The following is a 16,553-nucleotide window of genomic DNA, read 5'->3' as shown; positions in this document are numbered from 1 at the left end:
ACATTCACACCTACGGACAATTTAGAATCTTCAATTAACCTACCACGCATGTTTTTGGGATGTAGGAGGAAACCGGAGTGCCCAGAGAAAACCCACCCAGGCACGGGGAGAACATGCAAACTCCACGCAGGTGGGCCGGTATTGTGAGAACTGTGTGGCAGATGTGCTAACCAGTCTTCCACCGTGCCGGCTATTCTACTCATTATTGAATTGTATAATGAATCGGTGGTATCGATGAGGTCTCATCATACGCAGGCTTGACTCTCCATAGAACAGCCTTCACCTTGACCTCCACCCCATGACATTCTCAACCAATCACAGATCAGGACACATTCAATGCCTTGTAAAGCGTCTGATTTCATCCAACTCTTCACACCATTTCACATAACACATAATAACACATACTGTAGGGTTGTACAATATAAAAGTATTTAAAGATGCATTACTGGCTTCAACGAGTTAGGTAAACTGTATAACAGGTACTCACAGCATTGGTTTAAATTCACATTTTTGTAATGTATAATATTACGTAAAGGTTTTTTAGCATGGTCATCACAGCATTAGAAACTTAATTGCAATTGTCATTTGTTTCACTATAAACTGAGTGAGTGTTTCTGAATGAGCCAACATGAATTATTTAAAGTAAGGAAGAAAAAGGAGGGACGCAGACTTAATTTATCTAGATTTAGAAGCTGTTTTCACGCTCAGTTCTAAAAATTCAAAATAAGTTATTTGTTTGCAACTGCTTTTGATTTATTTTTCCAACATTGTGTCTGTGAGGTTTACAATTAAGGACTGTGAAGCATACTGATGTCTATCTTTCAAAGACTATTTTCCTTTTCTCATACACACTCTTAAAGTGTCTAATTAGCTGAGAGGTTTTGGTTCTGGGATCAAGTCCTCCCCTTTTTGGAGTTTGCAAGTTCTCATGTGCTTGCTTTGGTTATCCCCAGGTCCTCCAGAGTTGTTTGTACGCTTGTGCTCTGCAATTTACATTTGACCAGTTAAGGGTGTACCCCACCTCCTGCCCAAATAAAGCCGGGAAACACAAATGACAACACGCAGTATTAAAAAATGTGTTGAAAATTAGGTAGAAGGATTAGGCAAACTACATTTTTAAAAGCCACCAAAATACATTACACTTATGAAGATTTAGTTTAAGTGTCACTTAGAGAATTATACATGCATTTTTAAGTTAATTTTGCCGTTCGAGTCATCATTGTATGACAACAATGGACAACTGTGCCCTAAACCTAAAATTATATAATCCTGTGGCGGTGTGGTAAATAATGAGATGAGGAGACAAAAGTGATTTGTGTGTCTTTGTTCTCCACATACAAAACCAACAGTTCAACCAAGCAGCCAGCCAAATAAACGAGTGTAACACCTGCCTCTCCCTTAAAGGTACAGATCCCTGGTGAATGTCTCTGCCTTGTGGAGCATCACAGTCCCATCAGTTCAGCTGTGATGTCTTAAAGCATCTCCCAGCACACAGCACAAACTGTGACTTTATAAACCTTTATGTAGAGGTGGGGCACATTAGCGAAAAGTAGTAATCAGCATTGCCAGCACCATTTGATTGTTTCAGTTGTGTTGGTTGCTTAGTTTGTTCAAAAACTCCCAAACAATTTTTTGTGAAACCTCTCTTCTTTTTATTTTTATTTTTCCACTGTTCTCTCATCATGACCCTCTTTTGCCTGTAATTTTATGAAGTAATTTAAAGGTTTAGGTGTGACTGATGTGTTTAATTTTGCAAAAAGCAATTGCAAGCAGTTCAGTAATTATGTCGATTAGGGAGTAATGATATTATATAAAAATGAAAAGGAGGAGTAATAAATTCAAAAGTGGAAATAGAATATGTGATAAGGTAGCAGTGAAAAGGACAAGCTGTAATAATAGAAAGGAGAACTCAGAATGGAAGGGTAAAACAAAAGAGGAAGAAAACAGGCTGGAGAACTGTGCAGTACATGCCACTTGGTAGTCATCACCGTGAAGATTTCTCCATTCCTCCATCCATCCATCCATTTTCAACACCGCTTATCCTGGTTAGGGTTGCGGGACGCTGGAGCCTATCCCAGCTGACTTTGGGCGAAAGGCGGACTACACCCTGAACTGGTCGCCAGTCAGTCACAGGGCACATATAGACACAGACAACCATTCACACTCACATTCACACCGTCACTGAGTGGGAACTGAACCCACGCTGCCTGCACCAAAGTCAGGCGAGTGCACCACTGCACCATCAGTGACTTTCTCCATTCCTGCTTTTCTTTTTGTTTTGCAGCTGCCACTTTAGGGACTTGATCACACATTACAACGGAAATCCAAGAACACATGACCATTCAATCACAAACTATACGTGCACATAAAAACAAATATATAGACTGTGCTTTGAATTGATCCATACTAATTCAAATGAAAACAGACAGTTGGCTCATGAGGTATCCTATGGCCTTCATTTGGTAAAATGATTTTATTGCTCTGAAAAAATGCATATGATGGCTTCCAGAGATAATTACATTGCTATTATGGTTCTGCAAATGTTTTATTCTCTATTAATCTAGGGCCCTTGCCGCGGAAACCAATTAAGCTATTTACCTTTACAATAATAGGCAGAAAGAGAAGAGAAAAGCACAGAACCTAGAATTGAATGTGGGGACTTTGAATGTTGGGACTATGACAATAAAATCTTGGGAGTTGGTTGACATGATGATTAGTAGAAAGGTTGATATATTGTGTGTCCAGGAGACCAGGTGGAAAGGAAGTAAGGCTAGAAGTTTAGGGGCAGGGTTTAAATTATTTTACCATGGTATAGATGGGAAGAGAAATGGAGTAGGGGTTATTTTAAAAGAAGAGTTAGCTCAGAATGTCTTGGAGGTGAAAACAGTATCTGATCGAGTGATGAGGATGAAACTTGAAATTGAGAGTGTTATGTATAATGTGATTAGCGGCTATGCCCCACAGGTAGGATGTGACCTTGAGGTGAAAGAGAAATTCTGGAAGGAGCTAGATGAGGTAGTTCTGAGCATCCCAGACAGCGAGAGAGTAGTGATTGGTGCAGGTTGTAATGGACATATTGATGAAGAAAATAGGGGTGATGAAGAAGTCATGGGTAAGTACAGCATCCAGGAAAGGAATTTGGAGGGACAGATGGTGGTAGACTTTGTAAAAAGGATGCAAATGGCTGTACTGAACACTTTTTTCCAGAAGAGGCAGGAACATAGGGTGACCTACAAGAGCAGAGGTAGAAGCACGCAAGTGGATTACATCTTGTGCAGACGATGTAATCTGAAGGAGGTTACTGACTGTAAGGTAGTGGTAGGGGAGAGTGTGGCTAGACAGCATAGGGTGATTGTGTGTAAAATGACTGTGGTGGTGGGGAGGAAGATTAAGAAGCCAAAGGCAGAACAGAGAACCATGTGGTGGAAGGTGGCCAAGGTGATTAAAAAGACAGGCAGGAGACTATTTGGTGTATCTTCTGGCAGAAAAGGAGAGAAAAAGACTTGGTGGTGGAACCTCACAGTCCAGGAAATCATACAAGGAAAGAGGTTAGCTAAGAAGAAGTGGGACACTGAGAGGATGGAGGAGAGGCGAAAGGAATACATTGAGATGTGACGTAGGGCGAAGGTGGAGGTGGCAAAGGCCAAACGAGGCATATGATGACATGTATCCCAGGTTGGACACTAAAGAAGGAGAAAAGGATCTATACAGGTTTGCCAGACAGAGGGATAGAGATGGGAAGGATGTGCAGCAGGTTAGGGTGATTAAGGATAGCGGTGGAAATGTGTTGACTGGTGCCAGTAGTGTGCTGGATAGATGGAAAGAGTACTGTGAGGAGTTGATGAATGAGAAAAATGAGAGAGAAGGAAGAGTAGAAGAGGCAAATGTGGTGGACCAGGAAGTGGCAATGATTAGTAAGGGGGAAGTTAGAAAAGTTTAAAAAAAAAAAGTTAAAAAATTTCATAATTACACAGAAAGCTGGTCACCCTTCTTCAACATGCTGTTATTGTTCTTTGATTCCTCTCCCTGCTTAGAATGCCATGTGAAAATGACAGGATTATATTGTAAATGTAAACGTAAAGTTTTGCCTCCTGCATTCTTTGTTGATGTTGTTTTATTTCGCTTTCTTTTCTTATTTATTTATTTATTTACTTTTTCTCTTTCTTACTCTCTCGACTGATTTGCACGATGAATGACACATGCATGGATTGGGGATCTTCCCTTCTTGACCCTGTGCTTGCGGTGCCGGCGTTTGTAGGAGCGCGATTATCTTTACTCCTTCCCAGCCTTTGAGGGGGTGACGGATGACTGAGCAGGCCTCCCGGCATGCGCTGGTGGTGGATTCGCTCATGTTCCGTTGGGGCTGGGGTGGTGCCAACTGGCGTCGCCTTGGTTTCCCGTTCCTTCTGCTGGTGGCCTGCTCCCTCCTCTTCTCTCCGGTCCTTGCGTCCGGCTGTGGTTGTCTTCCCCTCTTCTTGCGTGGGGGTTTCCCTGCTGACCCTGGGGCGTGCTGTAGGGTTTTGTCGCTGCCTGGTCTGTCCACCTCCCGCACTCTGGGCCCTCTTTATCAGTCACTTAGCACACACTCACACTCACTGGTAATATTTTTTCACGAGTCACATCCGGGCACACACACATACTCAGGGTTTCTTGGGGGGCTGTCGGACTGGGATTCAGTAAATCAGTCCTGCGGTGGCGGGGCGTGTGGGCGGCGCAGGGTGGTGGTTGGCTGGCGGGGTAGTGTTGGGCCCCTGCGGCCTCGTCCTGGTGGCCAGTTTTGAGGTGCCTCGGTGGGGCCAGTGAACCACCCTGGGTCCCTCGTTGTGGGTGGTGCCCCATCCACCCGGTCGCTCTTGGGTGCGCTCCTGGGTCCGACCCTGCCTCCTGGGTGGCGCGCACCCAGCAACCTTATGAATACCGGAGACAAATTCCTTGTGTGTTTTGGACATACTTGGCAAATAAAGATGATTCTGAGTCTGATTCTGAATATTTGAGTGTCATTGTGGTTGAGATTTTTTTTATTGTGCTTTCTTGGAGAATATTCTAAAATGCAGCCATTTTTTTTTCTTTACAAAGATACCTGTAAACAATGACGTTTAGTTTTTCTGTGAATCCAAAGACACATGACAGCAGTCAAATATGCTATGTGACTGCCTTTTTTATATATATAGAACAAACTAATGCATACGCGTTTCCCAATAGATTTCTTTTCAACCTTTTGTAATGGCATACAGATGCTTAATGGTAAATGGAAACTCATTTGCATGAACAAATCACAAACAATGACTTAAGACTGTCTGAATGTAATGTTGGTTGTCAATCAAAGCTTGATCAAGGACTTAAGTTATGTGCTTGGAGGGGCATGAGACTTTGTGAATAACAACATAAGACGATGTCCTTTAAATAGAACTTTTTTAAAACCCAAGAGAAATGCACATAGTCTTCTAACACAATTGGTGATTTTACAACAACACAAGTGGTGATTTAATAACAATCCCTGACCAACTGACCTTAAATCCAATTCGAATGAAATTTTCTAGGAAATGCACCATATTTATGAGCAAAACTATCAGTGACTGACTAACTTTATGTGACATGGTTTTCTTTTAAGATAAAGCTGTGATGATAAATGTGCGAAGAAACATTGCTCGCTGTTATGAATGCAGTTTTGTCTTAAAATAGCTGTAATACTTACTTGAGTAGAGACATTCACCCATATTAACATACAACATAATTGTGAATGGAGACTTGTATATTGAATAGTGTAGCATAAAATTTTAGTGCCATGGGCTTAATCTTTGAACAATGCAGTACAAACAATTGCTTGTCATGTCAGAGGAAAACATTCTGTTTTACAAATAATGTCTCATTTACAAGAATAGTACCACCAGAAATCTTGGTAATGAAATTTTGAAAGTGAAGCTGTTTGGGGAGGACATTTGTGGTGTAGCTTGGCTGTCAGGCACATTTCTCATCCAAGCAGGTGCAACTGTTTGATAAATATCTCCTCTCCAGATACATAAGCATTGAAAGCAGGGGATATACTGTACAGTAGCAAATTCAAACCACATTTGCATGCAAGTGTATGCATGTAATTATAATCACAAAAATCAGTTATAATGTCAAAATACTATAGGCGTGCTAGAATGAAAATCTGCGTCCCTGACTTGGGCATAATTCCACTTCAATGGATATGTACAGTATGTATGTCTATTGTGTCTTATTGTGTTGGTAATACCAACACAAAAAAACAACTGCATGCATGCATGTAATACCAACTTGGTATGTCTCCAATTGATGAAATTATTTACAAAAACAAAGTGATAATTCTTGTGTTCTTAGTTCATGCATTGGGACATTCTTTCTTTTATACCCACCATGTAATGTGGGACATTAACACAAGCTCTGCTGACAAACACAAAGAGGTCAGTGTCCTTTCATGCTTTCCTGCATGTGCCTCACGGATGACTAGCTCAAGAATGGATCCCAAATAAATACCTCATTTTTCCCCCCTGCAAACATTCTTAGAGGACACGTTGCCTGATAATAGTGCATGTTATGTTTATTCATTTCAGATGAATAATCTATAATGCCATGACTTGTTAAATAAATGAAAATAAATTACTTTATAATTCACAATGTTCAAAAAAGGGAATATTAAATCATGCTTGCATCGAGATGAATAATTAGATGTGAAACTGTTATTCTGTGCTAGACAATGTTTAACATTCTGTCATCTAAATGAAGTGCATTTGACTGAAATTTGTGAGAGATGGTTCTTCTGATGCTTGGGAAAGAACCATGTGCAAGAGTTTTTTTTCAATTGATAATCATTTGTGAGCTTGTTTCATTATACAGTAAATCAAAGCCTAAAAACAATCTGCATTGCAAGTAGGTTAATTAAAATTTGTGTTTATTAGCTTCAGGCTTTAAACCATTTCAGAAAAAGGAAATATGCCAATTTTGCCCTGTCAACAATAAATTGGCACCTTGAAACAAAAGACCACAGCTTGCTGACCAGAGAAAACTGAAAATGATATAAAGAATCAATTTCAAAACAAGCACCAAGCCAGCACTTGGTAAAAGCTCAAAATAAAGCCCTTTTGAATTGGATCATCATTTTTGTTGCAGACAAGTTGGTTTTCATGTAATATTCCTAGTGGAACTACAAAATTGATCCGTATCTTGATGCATCGTGAAGCTTGGTCAAAAGTTCTAAGCGAGGTTCGAACAAGTTAGTGGTTTAATGCTTTACTCGACTGACATTTGCGCAGTCAGCTGCAGTTCAGTTCCCTCACAGTAACTGGGTAAATGAAGACTTTTCTGTCTTGACAGGTGCCCTAAGATTGACTGGTGACCAGTCCAGGGTGTAACCCACCTTTTGCCAAAAGTCAGCTGCGATAGACTCCCACTGCCCCTGAACTCCCCTGAACTTGTTAATGTGTCATTCAAACTGTGCAAAAGTTAATCATTAACATTAATAAATAATCAAGGAACACTGTACCTTTATGCCAAAAGCTAGTTAGAAAAATAAAACTGATAAATTCGGTTTGTTCTAAGAGGTATTGAGTTTTGGGCTCCTTTGTAGGCCAACCAGAAAAGTGCTATACATTTTTAAAATGTAATTTATGCTCAAACAACAAGTGTTGACAACATGTTATCCCTTTTTGAGTTATCCATCTGTCACGGTCCATCAGATTGAATTTTTTTTTCAATTTTTCTTGGCTGTTCTGTAACAAAGGTAGAGCCTGTTGGCCCACAAATCACTTGAGGCGGGGGGAATTCAACCAGAATAAAAAAAAGCAAGATCATCCAGAGGACATACACCTCCACCAATAGTCACAGCCCAAATTATTTTAGTGTTCTCTCCTATGCGTACTGTGTAGCCTAAATATTTGGTCTGGAAAGCATACTACTATCATTTGGAACTGTAATTATAATTGTAATAAGAGATTGGAAGAGCATTAATCCGGTATTCATAGAGCTCATCCTGTTCAGAGTGACGGCAGGGCAATGGTTGACTACACCGTAGACTGGTTGCCGGTCAATCACAGGGAGATGGGGCATAGGCAGTGAACTGATTCCACAGAAGCTGTACAAAATTATTATTATTATTATTATTTACACTCAAATACATATACCCGTCAAAAAATAGTTACAGGTCTAATTCGATTCAGTTCTATCAACACATGGACCAAATTGTTGGTACCCTATCTTTAAAGAAAGAAAAACACACAGTGGTTGCTGAAATAACTTCAAATGACAATTATAACCCAATGATTTCTTTTGATGATGTTGGTAACTGTAACTTTCTTAGAAAACATATTAACACAATCACTGCAATCAAACTACTATTGAACTATCAGTGAGACGCGCACCTGTCCAGTGAACATTACACTTGGATGGACCCGTTATTTATAGTTATTCATATTATATATTTTACATGGACTAGCTCGCTTAAGATTACGAGAATATAATATATAAATCAGCTTCCTAAATCACGACTATTATATCAGTCAGGTATGTTCACATAATTAGGGGTCGGACCTGAAAAGTTTTTTTACTTCTTTCTACTCCTTTTGAACATATACATTGTACATTCCATGTGGACAAAGGGGATACAAAACTTGGTCAAACAGAAGTACCTGTCAGAGAGGTCTTTTCTGGACACAAACCTCTCAAAACCAAGGTGATTATTGAAATGAAATAGACACTTTTATACTAAGTTCATGTTGGAGGGTCACTCAAGGGAGGTCTATAGCCAGAATACGGGACCTTTAAGTCAGTGGCAAAAACCTTCTGTCACTTGCTTAAGAATTCCTTGATAATCTTGAGATTTAACCTACACAGATTCAAGACACACTGTGCCAGTTTTAGCAAAGCAGCACCAGAAAATTTCCGAGCCTCCTCCGTGGTTCACAGTATACAAACATTTGAGTATATTAAGCCATTATTACGTGATTCTGGCGGTGACAAGAACCTGTATGCCAAGTTTGCCTACCTGTATCAAGTGTGCCTTGATTTAATTAGGGTCAACATGAAGAACATCTGCAGTGATTTACAGATGAATAGATTAGGATGGGCAGCCTGGAGGGAGGGAGCCCAACCTGAATAAAAGAACAGAGAAAAGATAGGTTATAGGTTATTTACAGTATAAGGCTACTATCTTGGAAAAAGGTGACACAGTCTGGTGAATAGACTGAGTCAACATACTAATTTTATGGATTCACACTACTTCAGGTCATTCAAAAAAGTCCCCCCCCCTCCCCGTTCACTTGAGTCAGTGTGTTTGACGTATGCAAAAAATAAAATGAACAATAATAATAGAGATGCAACAAGTATTGGATGTGCTGAGGTTGCCCCTCACCTACAGTAGGGCTGAGCAATTCAATTTATCTGTTCATTAGTCAGGGCTTTTTGAAATTGCTTTCATAGAGGCTTCTGTAGTTCATAATGTGCCCCTCCTGACATCCACACCAACAACATGGCTGTGAACTGTAAGGCTCTAGTTTACAAAAGCGGAAGCATTTTGCCACTTTAGTGAATGGGTCACTATGTTTAGTGACTTTTCCAACACCTCCAGCAACTATTTAAAACAAAACAGAAAAAAAACAACGAGCGAGTTTTATTCGCGCTAAGAAACAAACAAGAGTGGAATATGTATGTGTGTATGTGTATGATGAGAAAGGAGCCTGGTGCAGGAAGGCAAACACGGAGTCAATCGTATAAGACATTTCCAAAGACAAAGTGCCCATTTACAGTATATATTGCAAATATATTTGACTAAAAGAACACTTTTCCAAGAGAAAACACTTTTTTCCCTTTTTTTCTATAATTTCTAAGAAAGCTAACACAAGTTAATTGGGGGGAAAACTTTCTGGAATAAAAACGTTTTCATAATGTATTTGGTATCAAGAAAAATAAAGCAAATCCCAGAAGGAAAAAATAAACAAAACAAAAACTTGAACTTGTTTACCTAGGCCAGTCAGTGGACCACATGAGTCTGCTAACTCGCCTAATGTAATTAGCAGTAGCCAGCCAGAGGACCCGTAGGATCCAGGTTCGTGGGAACCTTATTGACACTTGTGGCTCAGTATGAAAATTCAAATCAATGTGAGTGACACAGGATTCATTAGTCCTGAGTTGAATTGTTTGGTGAATCCAGGCTGTGCTATGTGAGTTCGACTAGAAATGGCTTTTGTAATAATCTGATCTTTTTGCTGTTCAGAGTTTTATGTGCCACTTCTCTCATTCGATGATTTTTACTTTCATGGCAGTGGTGTAAACTTTGCAAAACTGAAGGGGATGTGGGTAGCAAAAAAGTAAGAGGCTGTAAATGGCACTGTGTTCTGTGTTTCTCTGTACATTTTTAGTCAACTGGCCACATACTGTATTCTCATACAAATGAATCAAAACATTTTTTTCTGAGCCGCTTATCCTCACAATAAGCTTATCCCAGCTATCATCGGCCAGGAGGCGTGGTACACCCTGAACTGGTTGCCAGCCAAACATATTTTAATGAAATCAGGAATTTTATATACACACAGCAGACACATATGTGCACCTCGGATCGAAACAAGCACTGCCCATGGAGTAAATACACACACAGATACATGCATGACCTCTCTTCCTTCGATACACATCTATCACAAACTGCAAAAAAAAAAAAACCAGAATGGAGTCATTTAATTACTCTATTTTCTGGATTTAATTGTAAAGAATAGGCTGAAAATGAATCTCCTGTAATTAATACCCACCTACAGAAATAAATCGCAATATTTAGCCTTTAATTAAGCCCTTTTGAGGTGTGCCTTTGTGAGCAATGAACCTAGCTAGTACCCACTCCCCAATTCCTCAGCTTGGGCTGAACAATAGCAAATCGCAAGAGGGGCGGGATTTAAGGCAGCAAAGCCGATTATCGGCCGGTCACACTAAAAGCCTGTGTCATGTTTGAAGGGACAATAGAGTGAGTGGGAGGGAAGGCAACCACAGAGTGGCAGAGTGAGTGACTGAAGTGAGACATTTGTACGAAAACTCTGGGAAAGGTGTGGGTGTTGCAAAACCTAACATTCTCCGCGAGTTCCGACGCTCGTGTCTCATTGAATTTTGAGGACCATTACCCACAACCTTAATTTGAACCAGGTCTATTAGGTTAAAAACCTGTGGTATGACCAAAGAGCCAGGCACCCGGGCATGGTAGTCAATACATAACTGCAGTGATGGCTTTGTCGTCACATTTCCCCCACCACAAACTTTCCAGGGTCAATTGTAAAGGGGTCACATATCCCAAGAGTCCCTCTAACTTACCATACCCTAGACGGCCTCACAGCTAACCATCCTACTTCTGACACCATTTATCACTGAATTCTTACGAGTGTTATACTCAACCTGGATTAGAATTGGTGTACAGTACCGGGTTGAAAAAGAACCAGGACCTTTGACGAGGTAGCCTGCAGATTGAGTACAGAACTGAAGTATGTTATGAGAAATTAATTACTCTCATCACAAGTCCAAATGTGTCTTTTCATCAAGACACAAAGAAGCTACAGTATATGACAACACAGTGGAAAGCTGTAGTGGAGAGTTTGTTGAAGCCCCCCATTCAGCATTCATATTCAGCATATGCAAATTCACAACGTGTTAAATGGTTTGCGAAGGACTGTAATCACGTTGTTGAAAACTCAACACAGCCTGCGAAACAGATGTCAGTTGAGAAAGCTATAATTTATATTCTGATGCTTTCTTTCATCCCACGTTTTCCACATTTTATTTTCCCCTTTATTTAAGTGAATTGCTTCAATCCAAATATCAAAACCCTACCAATATTGAATGGTAAATAGCAAATTCAAAGCCCGATTGCTATTCATAATATGCACAAGCATTGGGATACTACATCCATAATGTGCACTTCCTATTCTGTCTTAGCCTGTACATAGCTATTTTGGCCGGGATTTGAACCCCGGTCCTCAGAACTGTGAGGCAGATGTGCTAACCAGTCGTTCTCACCGTGCCGCCGGTATGGCAAAAAGACAAATGAAGCAGGCTTTAAATTCTGGTTAATTGTTATTATCAAATGGCTTTCAGTCTCGAGGTAATCAATCCCTTGTCACACTTCCCATCCACATTGGATGTTCTTGTATGTCATTGGACTTGGACTGCTGAGTTCTTTTCTATATTTAGCACCGCTTCCCTCTGCACAGCAGTGTTACTGTGGTAAAATGACCTGCCAGTGAGCCTGGTGTGCGTGCGTGCGTGTGAGTGAGTGAGCGTGTGCGAAGGTGTGTTAGTTGTAGCTGACAAAATTCCATCTCTTCTACCTTTGAACCAGTTAGAGGGGTTGTCAGCGGTGTCGGTGATTAAATAAAAGAAGTGAAATTATTAACAGACAGGGCAGAAATCCCCACAGCAATGGCAACTATAACTGAAGGTAAATTAGCATTAGACATGAGTTTCTCTACTCAATATATCAGACTCCAATTAATGTCTTTTTACATTGCTTCCCTTAAACCAGCAGCATGAGACCTACAGTGACCTACAGTATGTGTGAATCTTTTTCAAGCTTTTGTTCCCGTTATACATTTACCTCCTTATGTATTATCATTTATTCTAGGACATCTCATTATAAATGTTTACAAAGATGAACATTTCTACAGATTATATAAAGTCTGAGTCACAGCAATACAGTCATTGTGAGTGAGCTATATGCAGTATATACATATAAAGCCATCCCAGGTTAGGGAAATAGGCAGACTACACTCTGGACTTGTCGCAAGCAATTATAGCGCACACATAGAGACACACAACCATTCACACTCGCATTCGCGCTATCAAAGAGGGGTAACTGACCCATGCTGCCTGAATGGAAGTCAAGCAATTGAACCACTACACTGTCAGTGAACATCGCTGATGAATTTAATTTCCTATGATAATTTCGTAAAGCTCCCGTATTTTGGCTATTTAGACCTCTATAGATTGACTCTCTAACATGGACTCAGTATAACAGTGTCAATTTCATTTAAAAAAAAACACCTTGGTGACAAAAAAAAGAACAGGATTCCTACAGTCAAACATGGTGGTGGTAGTGTGATAGTCTGGAGCTGCTTGGTGTGATGAACTGAACAATGAATTTTGCCGTCTACCAGAAAATGTCCGGCAATCAGTCACAAGCACTTTTGGGTTATACAGCAGGACAATGCCCTGAAATATTTAATATATTTAATATTTAAATATTTAATGTACTTTAAACCACATACACTCCTTGAAGTCTCAGCGCCCTTTGCACAATGGTCATTGCACCGGACTATTGTAATATTAGTCATTCGAACTGCTCTAAGTGCTAGAGGATCTTTTTGCACAATTGTCAAAAAAAAAAAAAAATGTACCGACATTACCAGATAACTAGCAACCCTTTACTGCTCAGTGACTGTTTTTTTTTTTTTGTCAATGTCTTTCTGTCTCCAAAGTGTTCTCTGTCAATTGACTGTCTGTTGTCGTACTAGAGCGGCTCCAACTACCGGAGACAAATTCCTTGTGTGTTTTTGGACATACTTGGCAAATAAAGATGATTCTGATTCTGATTCTGATATACCAGCAAGTCCATTTCTGAATAGCTCAAAAGATACTAAAGGAAAGTTTTGGAGGGACAAAGACAAATCAAATTGAGATGCTGCGGAATGACCTTAAATGGGAAGTTCGTGCTTGAAAGCGCTCCAATATATATAATTTAAAACGATTACGCGAACAGTGGACTAAAGTTCCTGCACAGCGATGTGAATCAGTCATCATTAGTCGTCACAAATGCTTGATTTCAGTTACTGCTTCCAAGGGTGGCAGAACCAGTTATTAGGTTCAATAACTTTTGCACATAGGGCCAGATAGATTTGGACTTTTTTTTTTACTCTTAATGAATGAAATCCTCATTTACAAACTGCATTTTACATTTACTGGGGTGGTCTTTGTGAGATATTAAAATGTACTTGATTATCTGAAGGGCGTGTTAAATGTGCAAAAAAAAAAAAAAAAGATCAGCAGGAAGGAGAGAAATCCTTGCTTTTTTGGGGGGCTCTTTTTCTTTTCATTTTGACTGAACGTGAAGTAAACTGTTGTGTGCCCTTGTGCGTTGTCGTTGACAATGAAATATTGTTTTGACCTTGTGTAAAGCTGTATCTCATTAAAATATTTTCCAAATAACGATGGGGGATGATACAGTGAGCGCTAAAACATTTGCTGATTAGAAATGTCGGTCACTTAAGGTCAATCACCGTGAACTTAATCAGCGATGACTGTCAAAACAAATCAAGAAGCGTATCAAGACTGTAGAACGGCATCATTTTAAAACATGAACTACCTTGGTTGAGTTTGTAAGGTTTTCACTCTGAGGAAAAAGAAAATAGAACATTATTGTAAGACATTTTTCCATGAGAAATTCTTTCCATAGTTACGCCCCATTTATTTTATAATAATTTAAATGTAATTAACATTTCTATCTCTAGGAGAATGAAAGTCAACTCCCTGAATTACCTTTTTGCACCTTGTTCAATACACCTGCAATTTTAACTTGACTGCTGGCATCAGCTCATTAATATGTTGTTATTGCAACAAGTTGTTAAAAAATAGCAAATTAGCAAGCAGCTATACAGTGGGGAAAAGGCGGAAAAAAGTGTAAATACTTCATGTAGTGGTAACACGAAAACACAGAAAGCCAACAAAACAAGAATATAGTTATTATATCTGACTCAAACTTCATGTCTCATACAAAAGCAAAAGTAAAACTAATTAAGCATAAATTACAAGGTTGCTTAATGAAGTGTTAAAATGTATATCAGAGCAATTTGCAAATAGTTAAATGCTGCTATGATTACCTCTGAGAGCTGCCCCTGACTGTATAGCTGTTGAATGTAAAACACTCAACTCAAGCTGTGTGTGCGCGCGTGTGTGTGCGCGCGTGCGTGTGTGTGTGTGTGTGTGTGTGTGTGTGTGTCTGTGCCTGTGTTGTCACCAAGGCACTCAGCAATATGGTCCCAATAAGACATTCAATCCCAGCTCTGGTGTTGCTCACACCACCGTACTATAGTCTATGAGAGACCCCTGACATAATTTTAAAAAATGCCTCGTATGTTTTCAATGCTCTGATAGTGTGTTGTGCTGTTCAGATGACCAACACAGCGCAACACACACTTGATAACCTTTGCATTGGCCAAGAGTCTCATCCCCCAAACCAAAAGTCAGGTGTAGCTATCTAACCCTAACCATCTTTGATCTCCGATTTATTTGGGATGAATTAGAGTTGAGACTGAGGGCCCTATTTTCGTGACCGGCGTAAATCTGGCGCAACGGGCGGAGTGTGCCAGAGTTGGTTTAGTCCAGGTTTGGTAATTTTGTTGACCAGCGCACCCAAATGCATCTATAAGAGGGTGGTCTGCGCTGCTATGGGTGTGGTTACAACCCACTTCATTCACTACCAGTCAAAGTAGCTCTTCTCATTCCCTTTAAAGGGCAAGAAAACACAAAAAAAACTGGTGCAATGATATGTTGTATATGCCTCCATTAGTCGAAAGATGGTACTGTTTAATATTGCATTTGTGGAACTACGGGCTAATTACATGATCCCGAGAGTCGCTTCCCCTGCCGATTTGTGTTAAAAGCCATTGCTGCTATCCGAAAAGTACCGTATAGAACACACTAGACCTTGGCTCTAAATCAATTTATCAGATTACGGGAAGCCACAAGGAGGTCACTGATGGTGTAGTGTTAGACTCGCCTGACTTTGGTGTGGGCAGCGTGGGTTCAGTTCCCACTCAGTGATGGTGCGAATGTGAGTGCGAATGGTTGTCCGTGTCTATCTGTGCCCTGTGACTGACTGGTGACCAGTTCAGGGGGTCGTCTGCCTTTCGCCCGAAGTCAGCTGGGATAGGCTACAGCGCCCTGTGACCCTAACAGGATAAGCGGTGTTGAAAATGGATGGATGGATGGGAAGACACAGGCACAGTAACAGAGGTTGCGTTGGTTAGCATACGATGACTTTTGGCAGTCTAATTAAGCAAACGTCTGACAACAACTTGCACTGCTGGCCACAATGACCATTAAACAATGGGTAAATGATGTGGTGAGGCTATTTGTTGTGTACTGATGAAAGGTGGGTCGAAAGGAGTGTTTTATTTGAAAGGGGTGGAAGCCTTTCTACTGGTGTTGGTTCTTCCCTGCTGTATGGAGGTTTTCAACAACTACTGCACGTTTAGTTGACATTTCGTCTTTAGTTTAATCGAGCATATGAAAATAGCAGCGAGTTGTTCTTAATAACTGGCCGGCAGTTGACAAATTTGTCCGAAAAAATGGAACCTATCAGCCACTTTGGCCCTCAAAATAATGGGAAATAAAAAACAGCGTAACCTCTGCACCGCAGCCTTTCTACTGGTGTTGGTTCTTCCCTGCTGTATGGAGGTTTTCAACAGCTACTGCAGGGTTAGTTGACATTTCAGTCTTTACTTTAATAGAGCATATGAAAATAGCAGTGAGTTGTTCTTAATAATTGGCCGGCAGTTGACAAATTTGTT

General features: G+C 40.2%; 1 protein-coding gene across 5 annotated transcripts in view; it reads right to left on the bottom strand.

Annotated features, from left to right (window-relative positions):
* The window catches only part of zgc:172282 (leucine-rich repeat and fibronectin type III domain-containing protein 1-like protein), a 143,327-nt gene that overhangs the window by 60,884 nt on the left and 65,890 nt on the right, over positions 1-16,553 (bottom strand). For 4 of the 5 annotated variants that reach the window (XR_009768921.1, XM_061682017.1, XM_061682014.1 and 1 more), the window contains exon 2: positions 9,002-9,107. The exons of the other annotated variant lie outside the window; for it this stretch is intronic. The gene's annotated coding sequence lies outside the window, so the exon portion shown is untranslated. The remainder of the gene's footprint in view (positions 1-9,001; positions 9,108-16,553) is intronic. 5 annotated transcript variants of the gene reach the window in all.

The sequence above is a fragment of the Phycodurus eques genome, chromosome 7 (genome assembly GCF_024500275.1).
Source record: "Phycodurus eques isolate BA_2022a chromosome 7, UOR_Pequ_1.1, whole genome shotgun sequence".
Lineage (NCBI taxonomy): Eukaryota > Metazoa > Chordata > Actinopteri > Syngnathiformes > Syngnathidae > Phycodurus > Phycodurus eques.
This window is presented reverse-complemented; position numbering and strand designations above follow the sequence as displayed.